Below are 12,795 nucleotides of genomic sequence, written 5' to 3'. Positions count from 1 at the left end.
AGCGCAAGTTAGCACTTTTTGCACCTTGCCGTGAAAGAAACAAATGTTATGCGGGCGGTTTGCGGCCAACGAACAGCGCCCAGTGATTGAAACGTGATACTAGGAGCGCGTGACTGCCGGCTCTTTTTGCGCCACCGGTGGGCACTGGGGACACCGACCTTATTCATTTCTGTGTCGCATGAAAGCGAGAGTCTTTGTCATGCATTATGACTGCATTCGGTTCATTGTCGATCATCCACTGCTTACCAGTGGCGTAAAATCAACGGCCGTCACGCGGTCTAAGACGGCGTATCACTCGCCGAACATCGTACGTGAGTGGCTGTCTAATGTCGTCTGCCACTCACCGAATATTTGCGCTCCCAGTCCGTACACAAAGTCTTCGTCGCGGAAGTGCTTGCTGCAAACACGGGCATATGAGCTAGGTTCGTTACCCGTTGGAGCTTTATCACCCATGCGTCGCGCAGTTTCTTATCTTTGGGGTAAAAGTGAACGCTCACGCCCTGTTCCTTCGCCTACGCAGGGCACTGCGGCACGAAGCAGTAAAGTACCATGCCACCGATAACTTTGAGCGCACATTCTCAGTTTGTGTAGTCGCTATAGACGGTTTCATGCTCGCGATAACAGCAGCGAGCGTGCCGCCCCGAAGAAACTGCCGGTCACGTGCCTTATCATTCTGCTATGTTTTAACGCATGGTTGCTTCTTTGCCAGTTACATTTAGCCGCTACGTCAGTGGGAAAAACCGGAAGCCGTGCCGGGCCTATGTTTGTAATCAGCGAAAAGGTCTATAGGTGTCCGCGCACATGAAGTGAGGGCAAAACAACGCTGTTCTAAGGGAAAACACTTGGAAATCACGGTTAAAAAACGCGTTCCAACCATCCGCTTCGCTTCGTCGGCGCAAGGTAGGATCACGTGATCCAACTTTGCTCGTCCAAACGATTGCAACGCCCGCCTCTCCAGTGGTGGGCCTCACGCCCAATACGCATTGCACACCTGTAGTACAGTTTTAAGGAAGAATGACCTTATATCCTTAACGAGACTCTGCCTGCCACTCACCAGTCCGGATATGCCAAAGACATTTCATTTAGAGAAAAGTGAACATATAATCTGGAAAGCTACCAAATGATAAAAAATGTATGAAATATGGCATAATACTTAAGTAATTTTTACATGTCATTTGCGAGATGTACTATAAGAACACCGTAGCTCTGGAATCGACAACACATTGCTCAATAGAGATGCATTATGACTCTCAGATGCAGACAGTTTCTTTTTATTGGGGTACAAACAACCTCTTTGCTTCAACTACTCTTTCAAAGAAAAGAATGTAGAATGCAATTTAAGCAATTAGGTTATTGCGAAACCGGGCCGCATTTAAAGAAATTACGACTGAGGAGAGACTATTGATAGTGAAAACCTGTGGCACAACAGCGCTTGCTAAGTTGTCTACAGTTTTGCTTTTCGCACCAACACTGAGAGTGGTGGCGACGTTGCACGTTTTTTGGAGGCCACAGTGAATAACATGACGCGGAAAAGGAGGATGCCCCGTCATGTAGCTGTCGGTTACAAAACTTTTGTTAAGCAGTCCACAGATAGTCAATTTACATTTGTCTACAAATTTTATAGACTATCTACGAAACATTATTTAGACTTGTATAGGCAACTTCGAGACACTGTGAATAGGGTAGTCTATAGACAGACTCATTGCCTTACAATTTTCATTGCTTATTGTCCATTGAATGGTTATATACAACATTTATAGGCTGGTCTATAGACATTCTAACCAGTTATTTGCTTAAAACCCTTAGCAATTATCGTCCATTCAGTGTTTACATCGGAATATCTGTAGTTAGTATGTATACAGTATTCATGGACATATCATACGTTTTATTCACTATTGTTTATAGAATGTCTGTAAACAAATTCTACAAAGTGGCTCACACACGGTGTATAGATTGCTTAAATATATTGTTGCGCGAACGTCACACACATGGTCTACACAACAATTGCAATAGTTAGCCTCAAACATCGCATTTACACAGAATGGAGGCGTCACCACGAATGAGGTGGTTGGCGCAAAGATCCCGTTCTCGTATTAGAACAATGACACAATTATTTATCTAAAGTGTGGATGGGGTCACAATTACCCTCACTAAATTGGTCGGCTAAGTACCTGAGCATGGCAGGTGTATTATATTTGTATGAAGATGCATTTGGCCAGCACATATTACATGGCTTGTTAAAGCTATTGAACGACCAATAGTCCGCGACAATGCACTGTCGTGAGAAGTACCCCTTCACTCTCGTATATATATATTTTTTTCGTATATCAGCAGCGCAGAAGTGTAGTATCGGTCGCATTTCCGCCCAAAGCATCATCACCGCCTCTTGATATGAGCCCATTGTCTTGCGTTGTTCCTGCACGCTCAGTCTCCAGCACTCCGAGTATATAAAACAATCCAGGGATTCCTTAGGCATCGCTCCTCTTCGGACCGTCAAAGCACAGGTAAGCGCTGTTACCCTGCTAAAATAGCGTATTTGCTAGACTGGCCTCGATTCTAGGCAAACTCTCAAAATTTGGAAGAGAAAAAGACTTTCCTCGAAAGTAAGCCTAGGAAAAAAAAGCCGGTCGACCGGAAAATAACATGTATTTTAGCACGCTTTTGGGCGAACGTTGAAGCCTGTGCAACGTTCACTTGTAGACACACTTATGGCTATTTTTGGCCTTTCGCTTTGTTGTTACCGCTATCCTTACCCCTTCTTTTCATTGGAACGGAATTCACGCTTGGCTTGAAAGTTGTACGTTTTCTTTTTATTAATTTTTTTTCTTTTAGAAAAAACAATATTTTACTTAAAATTTTGGTGTAGTGGCATCACGAACGTGGGCGTGTCGCGAGGTGAAACAACGGGACGCATGCGAATACCACAGCTGACAACGATGAGAGATTAGGATCAATCAAAAGGCGTCCGTTCACCAACCCGCTACCTCAAACTGGCCTGAGAGATTCAGCAACGCCCTGGAAGCTCTCGGAGGCTATGCTACAATATAATGCTTAGAATATTGCGACCATAAGGTAGCTTAGGTCTTGGGCAGTTGCAGCTTAACGGCATTCTTGAATCATAGGCAACCTTTGGCTTTGTGAAGTTGTATTTAAAAAAAGTATTGACATTTATACGAGTAAATAAGGTACCCATTTTGCGTGGTACAGAATAATCTTGTGTAACTTTTTAATCATTTATGATAAAACATTGGCCAGTAAAAATTTGAGTGTCAGCATTGAAAAGCTGTGGCTTCTTTTTATAAGCAAGGAATAATGACTTCAAAATAAATTGCATTTTTGAATATTCTATAAAAACGCAGCATTTTATATACATAACAATTTTAGGTACAGAAACATTTCTTCCTTTCAAGGAAACTATAGGCATAGGCACAACATCAAGAAACATGGAGCGGATATGATGTACGCTATGGGACATATTGTGTAGCTGCAACATTCGAAACAATAATTTTGGCGCTTGGGTGAGCCATGGTGGGCTCTAATGTACCCAATCATTGTATAAAAAATGAAGGGGTTACCTTCGTGTTCACGTACAACACCGAGCTAAAATTTTATGATTTTATCATACCTAATGATCGACATCAATACGAGATCGCTCTCCAATAAAAAGCACTGTGCCCCCAGACTAACTAGACTCACGAACATTATGAGGAAAGCACATGGGTATTCTGATACCTAAGCGATAGCTTAATATAAAACACGAAAACACACAAGTATGTGGAAACAGGCAACAAGTTTTGACTCCCAGCTACGGCTAAATACCGTTTGGCTCTGTTTCCAATTTAGATAAGGGCGCTGCTGTTATTTAATATTTTTTTCTGACGATGCAAGGGAGTGCAGATTAGTTTACTATTTTTGACACTATCAGTACACTAGACATAGGTGTGTGCGCTGTCGCCAAGCGTTAGATCCTCCTTAAGGTGAAGAGCTATGATTACAAGCTTTTCAGTTATATATGCTAAAATGTATTAAACCGCCAGTTCTATCTCCGGGCTGCATTTTAGAGGAATTATTAGCAAAAGCGCGTTTTCAAGTTTTTGCACACGCTTTTCTGAATGCTAATGCATTACTAACGAAAGTGCTGTAATTTTGCAAAGTCTTCATTACGTGTGGTGTTTTCTTTTGTAGGGAACGCGAAAATGAAGGTGTTCATTTTTCTGGTCCTACTGGCCGTCACAACCTCCTTCGGTGAGTGTGCGTTAGGCCGAGGCTCAGATTGTGTTGTCGCGATAGCAATTAAACGGACACTGCAAATTAAGCATAGTGTTTTCCGTCGGCGTCCCTGCGGGGCGACGCATATATATATATATGGATAGGCATGCTATATGCTTATCTATGCCGTATATGCGGGTTATACTCCGACACCATTCAATTACAAAATTTGCTCGGAGCAGATCTAACGTTGCTGACTAAAGTATTCCTCCGAATTTTTATAATGGCAGCCCCCTACCAAATCTCATGTTAACACTCACAGCATGTACCTTTTATCTTAATTTTTCTCAGAGTATTGAATATTAAATGTGCAAGACAATATCAGTGCGAAAACCTGGCAGTGATCTAATTTTACTGGCTCGGCTCTTTACATGCAGCTTAGTGGTGCCTGTGTGATGCCGTTACAGGCCCTACACGTCGTGGTAAAGCTTTTGAGGATTCCAGAAACATTGCCACACCCGCGCCTGTCCCGCCCGCGTTAGTCGGACCCGCGTATTGTTAGAACACCGTCCGAGAAGTTCAAGCGCAAAGCTAAACAGTGCTATCGCAGTCAATGCATGCTGCATCCTTCGGGAGAAAGTTCTCATTGTTTTGTTTTGGTAGCTGGCCCTGGGTAATGTACGTTTTTTTTTCATTGCGATTAGCAGTCTTTTCCCACTTCAGGGCATTTGAATCTATCTATCTATCTATCTATCTATCTATCTATCTATCTATCTATCTATCTATCTATCTATCTATCATATTACGCTAGATAGGCCTGAAATGTCTAACAGCTCCACTAGCTGTGTGCTCGTGGTCAGGATACCATCGGAGCCGTTCCGTCGTCGTCATTACAGCTTCGTCATCTGACTCTCGTCATGACACGCGCCAGGTACAATACAGTCAAGAACATGTTAAATGTAGCACGATACTAATTAAATAAGCACATGAGTGATTCCCCATTTTACTCTTTACTCGTGATCGCTCAGTATTTTACAAGAAATGAGCTTGCAACAAATCAGGTGCTGAAGGGCACGCCAGAATATTAATTCTTGCGCTTTTCTTTTTTCCGCTGGCTTTCTACACGCTCCAGACGCGGCCATTATGTAAGTAAATTTTGGATATCTCTTTCTTTTATCTTTTAGCTCCATACTGATACCACACTTCCAAACCACCTATAGTAGTGCGAGAGCATGTACAATGCCTGCAGCACCCTCTTCTACAGTCCTTGACGGCAGTTTTAAAATGCACAGTATCTTCTAATACATACTTACCGTAGGCATACGGATACCTAAATGGACGGGTTCAGTATGGGCGTATTTTATTTGCTGTGTGCTGAAACTAGGTAAGAAAAAAACTTGATTGGTAATGTTCGGAAGCAAGTGCTACGGTGAATGCGCGTATAGCATTTCATTCACCGTAAGAGCCCAACAAAAAGTCGCCATTATTTCAACTCAAAGTTAATATTTTGTTACATTGACTGGCTAACATAAGTTCTACCGTGCTGGACATAAGAAGTTTCAGTGGTTCGTAGCTCCACACATGCTCAAAAAAAGAAACGGGGAAGAAGAAAGAAAAGCAGGACAGGAGTGCTGTCTCACAACTGAAATTTAGTAGGGGCCTACCCGGAGTATACAGTATACGCATACACAAGCAAAATCTAAAGAATAAAACAGACAAATCACACACGCGCGCACACAACGCCCGCAACAGGTCAATTCAAAACACAAACGTGGCACACTTTCCATTAGTATACGTTGTTCGCAACGCTTTATCAATGTAATACTATTCTCTGTCAGGTAAGGCTAGCGATTCCTGACTGGCGCATAAAGCGTTACCTTACCTAATGAAAAAAAAAAAGAAAGAAAGAAGAACGCCTCTGTTATTTCGCGGGTAGTTGGACACTGCTCTTATACAAAATTGAGCATCTGCTAGAGCCTGCTAAATTCGTGCGGTGAAGTGTGCCTTACAAAAAAAATTTAAGTGAGGTTAAGAAATCTTCGAGCGTCTCTAAAAGGTACTTCTAACACGCCTTTGACTTCACATTACAACAAATGTGATCGCACGGCAGACTTTACCAGATGCTGTATTTTTGCCGATGCTCTCTTTATCGATGCTCTATAGAGCAGCGAGCAATCTAGCCGTGAACACAGACTTTATTATTAGGAAGCATAAGGCGCATGCGTTACGCAGGAATCTCTAACCTTACATGATACAAAATACTACAATTATGATATAGCGTTACAAATAGTGTGTGCTAGCTTTATACTGTGTCACGTATGTTTTTACTTGCCATTTCGTTGCGTTGTGTTTTTTGTTTGTTTACGTTGGGCTTTTGTTTGCGTATATATTCCGGGCAGAACCCAATACGAGTTGTGAAACAGCGCTGGTGTCTCGCACTTCTTTCTTCGTCCCTTGTGCTAGCGCTGAGATTTGCTTGTAAGCATGATAAGGTGGACCACGAAGTAGCGTTTTGAATTACCGGCCTATCTCGCTTACTAAGGTTGCTTGTAAGATACTTGAGCACGTGCTTTACAGTAATGGTATGAGCCACATGAACATGCGCTCTTTGCTCAGCCCCCAGCAGCATGGATTTCGTAGTGGATTTTTCTGTACAACACAGTTGCTTGAGTTGACGCATGATTTAGCAGGAGCTTTGGAGAAGGGGTTTTCTGTTGACTGTTTGTTTCTAGATTTCAAGAAGGCGTTCGATGTTGTCCCTTACTCTTTACTTATAGAAAAATTAGAAATCTATAATATAAACAGTACGGTTGTTAACTGGATAAAAGAATAGCTAAATTTAAGAAGACAGAAATTTGTGCTTAATGGTAAAACATCTCGTGAAGTTGATGTGTCCTCTGGCGTGCCCCAAGGATCAGTCATAGGACCGCTTTTGTTTCTCATCTATATAAATGATATTTGCTCCGGAATTTCATCGCAAATGAGGCTATTTACCGATGACTGTGTTTTGTACAGAACGATTCATACTACCCCTGACTGCAATGTTTTACAAAATGACCTGTATAAGATAAATGAGTGGTGCAACAAGTGGCACATGCACATTAACTTGAAAAAAAAAACTTTCTTATGCGCTTTTCGAGGAAAAGAACAACTCATGACTTCTCTTACTCTTTGATTTCAACCACGATATTATCACTTCAGGAGCACAAACATCTTGGCCTTTATTTCACGCCCATTCTTTCTTAGAGCCGTCACATTGATCACATCACAACTAAAGCATGCCGCGTTCTAGGTTTCCTGCGCACAAATATGCACAAAAGTTGCCACTGGAGACAAAGGTATCATTGTACAAATCAAATGTCCGATCTTTCTGGATTATGCTCGTGCTGTGTAGGATCTGTGGTCGGCACGTTACGTGAACAGTTAAAAAGAATTCAAATTTCATAGCCGTTCGTTTTGTTTGTTCAAATTATGCCAGGAATTTCAGTGTTTCAAGAGCAAAAGAAAGCCTCGGTTGGGAATCACTGCAGCACCGCAGGAAATATCTAAGAATGGATCTTTTTCACAACATATTCCACTCTCGAACAGCTATAGACCCCGGGAAATATTTTTCCAAGCCTGATTACGTTTCTGAACGGCTGGATCATGAAAATAAGGTTAAATAAATAGCGTGCAAGACTGAAGCGTTTAAAATGACATTTTTTCACAGAACCATAAGCCAATGGAACACGTTACCATCCGATGTCGCAACGATTCTTTCAAAACGATGTATTTTCAAACCGATGCGACCGCTGGTATCGCGAACAGTGGGGACGACAACAGTGAAACCACCATGCGGTACGGTGATACCAGTTGTATCGGTACTGGTGGTACTACCATGCGGTCAATGGGGCCAGTAGTGGGACTGTGTGGTACCGCTCGTGTTGGTACCAGTGGTAGCAACATTCAGTTCCACTGCGTGGGGTTAGTACCATTCCGTCGTGGTAGCCGTGGTAAAAGGGAGCGTTCTCGTATTTTTCCATAGTGACAACTAGCGTTTTCACACGCTGTCGTTGAGATGCTGCGCCCGTGCGTGGTCCAAGATGGAGACGTAGTCGTTTGAAACGATGTGGACCTCTTAGAATAAATTGTGTGGTTCACACACCCCACTCTCGCCCAACACGCTCGGGATGAACTTGTCTTTCGTTTACTTCAACTGGAGGTTGAATCGCTATAGCTGTTTTTATTTTACGTTTACTTGTTTTACTTTTCAGTCAGGAATCAGGAGGAATTGAAGGAGACAAGCTGCGGAAAGGTAGGAGCTACTCCATCAGTTAGAACTAATGATGCGAAGTTCTTTATCATTGTCGCCAAGCATTACCGCCACCTATTCAATTGGTCCTAATTAAGTCTAAACTGTAGATGTAGCTATAACAATGATGTTTACTACCACAAATCTTCTATTAGAGAAGTTTATGTTTCTTACTTCATTAACAAAACTTTCAGAAAAAAAGCTAGACACTGCTTGTTGTAGGAACACAACGTACCCTGTTACATCTATAATACATGCTATGGAGGCTTGACTATCATAAATACCCTGCTATGTGTTCGCGCGCTCAGGGATCACCAATCCCTTCAAGCTATGCGACTTAATGGTGTAAACCTCGTTTATTTCATTATTCCGTCGCGAAACTTAGTTACGGAACATGCTACTAGAACATTGTTGTGAAACATTCTAATACTTCCGGCTTGACTTGTCATCAACTTTATGTGGAGACCGCTTTCAAAAGCCGAGCCAAGCTGACCTAGGAGTCCGTCTGCTCCAAACACATGGTGTCCAATCTGTGCAACCACGTATAGCGGGTGTTTTCCGCAAAAACAATAATATAAAAAATAACCATTCTGAAATAAAAGACGGCTCCTTCAGGGATATGCCGCCAGTGGTAGCGACCACGGTGATACGTCGTAATTAGTCGCTAATTGCCAAAACATTTGGAGGACGCTTAAGCTTCGCCTTTAAAAGTGGAACGGGATTTCATTCAAAGATCTCTGGGTGCTTACCAGGCTACCCCGCAAATGCCACTTTTTTGTCCAACTTCGCCTCCGCGCGCGGCTGCCGAGGAGGCGAGCGCCATACGTATGGTGTTTTTGCAAGGAAGAAACCGCGGCGCGCCGCTGTATTAATTGTAGAAATGCTAGAAAAGGGCTTGGTGTCTGAGTTTCGGCGTAAGAGATTTTCTCGTATATTCAAATTACTATCCGACGCTATCACGTATGTAGGTTGTGATTAAGTCGTATTTTCCTATTTTCCTGACGTATTTTACTTTGAGAAATAATTTTTTTTTTTCACCAAGGCCTTGCGCCACGCGGAGGGTCTGCGCGGTCGGGGTGGTTCTGGACGATTAATTCCGCCAACGACGCCGGTGCGCACGCCGACAGCGCTCGCGGCAGACTCCCAGCTTCGGTTTCGCACGCACTGACAGCCGAAATTCGTCGTGCCAAAGTTCTGTGGTGTAATTCTATTTTTTTATTTTCTTTTTCCAGATCCAAAAGTTGATATGGCTAGTACAGAGAGTTCGCTCCAAGTTCAGAATTTTGATGAGCATGATAAAAATAAATGTGTAAAAGTTATTTGATGGTTTTTTGTTAATTAGCTACTAATTACCACGTGTCAGCCGGCATTCCGTGGTCACCACCACTGACGGCATGTCTTCGAAGGAACCGTCCTGTTAGCTCAAAATGGTTATTTTTAAACGTTACTTAAGGTCTTCGTAGAAACACCCTGTATGTAGGAACTAAGGTGGCGCAACCTGTTATCGCCTTTTAGCTTTATATGTCTGTGTGCGTTTAAGACAGTATGCTTTAGAGTTTTGACGCTAAGACATTGTTTCTTCGTATTTTAGCAGTATCTTCAAATTAATATTGTTGCTAAAACGCTAATATGAGTAGCCGTCACTGTTATAGGGCTTAATTTGAATAAAAACACAGATTTGGAGTTGGCCGCCAGCACACTGAGTCAGCTTTTTCGAAAAGTCTGAGGCAATCAATGCAGTGGCGTTTTCTCCCGAGGCCTCAGTTTCTGTATTGAGTATTTGTGACACCGTTGTGCTGAAGTTTGTTCCGTTGATTATTTCGAAGATCACACGATGAATAGTGCTTTGCAATCACCTTGCCACCAATTAGGCACTGTCGGAACGTAACGTATGCAGCAGAGACCTTTTGTCATAATGCAGTGTTTACTATACCTGAAACCGTTAGAAGATGGCAAATGCGGCACATAACCCAATGTTACGCTCTCTTTGTGTTTCGGTTGAGAATAACAAAGCAGTACTGGCACTGACTTAGGTAATAAATTGGCCCGCACATATCGTGAATTATTATACAAAAAGATTGTGTCCAAAGCCTTCCCGAAGAAATAATGAATGTGAAACAAGCAAACTATCATACTTTGCACTTCTTTGGGCACGCAAATATGAAATGCATAGGAGAAACCACTTGTGCATGTTCAAAAGTTTCGTACCCACACGCGGAGCGTAGTAGAGAAAAAATAAAAGCCAATGAAAAGCGAAAGATTTATATTGCGAAAATCAGTGTTACGATAAGAGCTCTAACCACCGTAAACTTGTTTTCTTGAAATAACAGAGGTAGAACCCGCCGTTCTGAAGAAGTCGGGAAAAACCGTCGAGTCTCTGCAGAAGCTCCTGCAGGATGGCTTCTCCTTGAACACGGCTTGCGGGAAGAGAGAGTGTGCTGGATGCCATCAAAGCCCTCAGCATCACCGGCGAACCAGAGGAAGGCACCGACGAATACTTAGTTATGCTTATTGTCAAAGCGATTGCCATCGGAGTAGCCACGGGTATTGCTGGTGCTGGAGTGAAGCACCTTGTGGAAAGAAACGAAGCTCGAAAGCGCGGTTAATAAATGAAAAAGCTTAAAATACCGAAACGACTGTTTGAAGGTTGTCTTTCTCAAACATACGCTGAAGCTGCAGGATGCGCCGATTACTATAGAAACAGTAATTCGAGGAAAAAGCCAAAGAGAATGCAACACTTTCCATTCCTTGTAAATTTTACCAATGCGGACGTGCTCGTGTCATCCCAAGGGCGGGCAGAGTTATTACGTGTGGTGAAAATGGTAATATACGTTCTCTAGTATCTGCGTATATGCAACGGGCGCTTGTGCAGCTTGATGCACCAGAAGACACAGGTACAAGCGGCTACGCGCAGGCTTTCACTTCTCTCGGATTCACATTAACTTGAATACGAGAACACTGTTAATGTAGTGTACAGGTCGCTTTACAGTATGGCGCGGCATCAGCTGCCAACAAATCAGTTGGCACGCCGACCTGTATAGCAGCAAATGCTGTACTTTTATTGAGATAACAATTATGTGGAGACTCCAAGCGCACTTCTACCGTCGGCGGCCGCCGTCACCGTGATTTTCCGTATAAAGTCCAAGCACGATAACATCGTCGCCACGCGCCGTACGCTGTATCTGCGAGTAAAGCTTGCGAGGGTCAGCCGACGATCACGGCTCAATCTCGCGCGCACGATGGAGGAAGGCGGTGGAAGCCGGGGCAGGGCGGATCGGGGGGGGGGGGGGGGCGGCGGCGTTCTACTTCAGCGGCTCTTGCTTACTGCGCGGCCACCGTGTCTTGAAAGCGATCTGCGACGGGGACAATGTTAGCGCATGCGCCGGCCTAATCTTCAAAGCGATCTGCGATGTGGACAAAGTACGCCACGCCGAGTGCCGATAGCTTCGTATGCGCTGTACTGGCGCGGAAGCGAGAGACAGCAGGACGGTCAATTCACTCGATCCTTCTGCCACGCTTCCTTACTCCAGTGTTTTCACAACGAGTTTCCACAGTCATCGAGCGAGAGGTGTTGATGTTGGCCTGTACGCTCGTGATACCGGGCTTGCTAATTTAGTTAGTAAGCGAATGTTTGCAAGTTTGTTGTTGATGTTGGCCTGTACGGCGCGTGATACCGGGCTTGCTAATTTAGTTAGTAAGCGAATGTTTGCAAGTTTATCGGACAATAAAACTAATATCCTTACTTCGAAGAGCTGTCTACTAAATTCCTATCACAATCGATGCTTCGCATTTCCGGTGAACCTGCGACTTTTTAATAGCTCCGATGTACGTGCAAGCAGCTGCGTTTTCGACAATCTGCAGGTTTGATGCATGTGAGAAGAGGTTTATTGGCGCTGTCCCTTCAAGGACGCTTCGAGTTCCAAGAACGGCGAGGCAGCGTGGAGCACCGTCTCCAAAAGACACCAGCGACCAACAGCGCGAGAAGAGCGGCCCGAGCGTTGGCGATGCCGCTGGACGGAGGCGCGTCTTCTTCTTCACAATCGCTCCCGCAGAAAAAGAGCCATTCTGGCGACCTAAGATGTTGTGGGCAGATGGTCATGGTAGGGCTTGATACGCGCCACGTGTGACGCCAAGGTGCGTCACACAGCGGCTAAAATTCAACTTCAGCTCGTGCGCAGTCGATGACGGCATTGTGACAGGACAAGAAGTCCCACCCAAGGATGACGTCATGTGAGCAGGCAGGAATAACAATAAACTCGACAACGTACAAAACGCCTTGTGAAAGCACACGGGCA

General features: G+C 43.8%; 1 long non-coding RNA gene across 1 annotated transcript; it reads left to right on the top strand.

The window, feature by feature from the left end:
• Positions 1–4,183: 4,183 nt before the first annotated feature.
• LOC125943653 (uncharacterized) lies at positions 4,184–11,230 on the top strand. Its single transcript, XR_007465819.1, has 3 exons — positions 4,184–4,245; positions 8,463–8,503; positions 10,831–11,230. It is a non-coding gene; the product is annotated as an uncharacterized LOC125943653 (long non-coding RNA).
• The last annotated feature ends 1,565 nt before the right edge of the window (positions 11,231–12,795 follow it).

This window comes from Dermacentor silvarum, chromosome 2, assembly GCF_013339745.2.
Source record: "Dermacentor silvarum isolate Dsil-2018 chromosome 2, BIME_Dsil_1.4, whole genome shotgun sequence".
Taxonomy (NCBI): domain Eukaryota; kingdom Metazoa; phylum Arthropoda; class Arachnida; order Ixodida; family Ixodidae; genus Dermacentor; species Dermacentor silvarum.
Note: the sequence above shows the minus strand (reverse complement) of the source record. Positions and strands in the feature narration are given on the sequence as shown.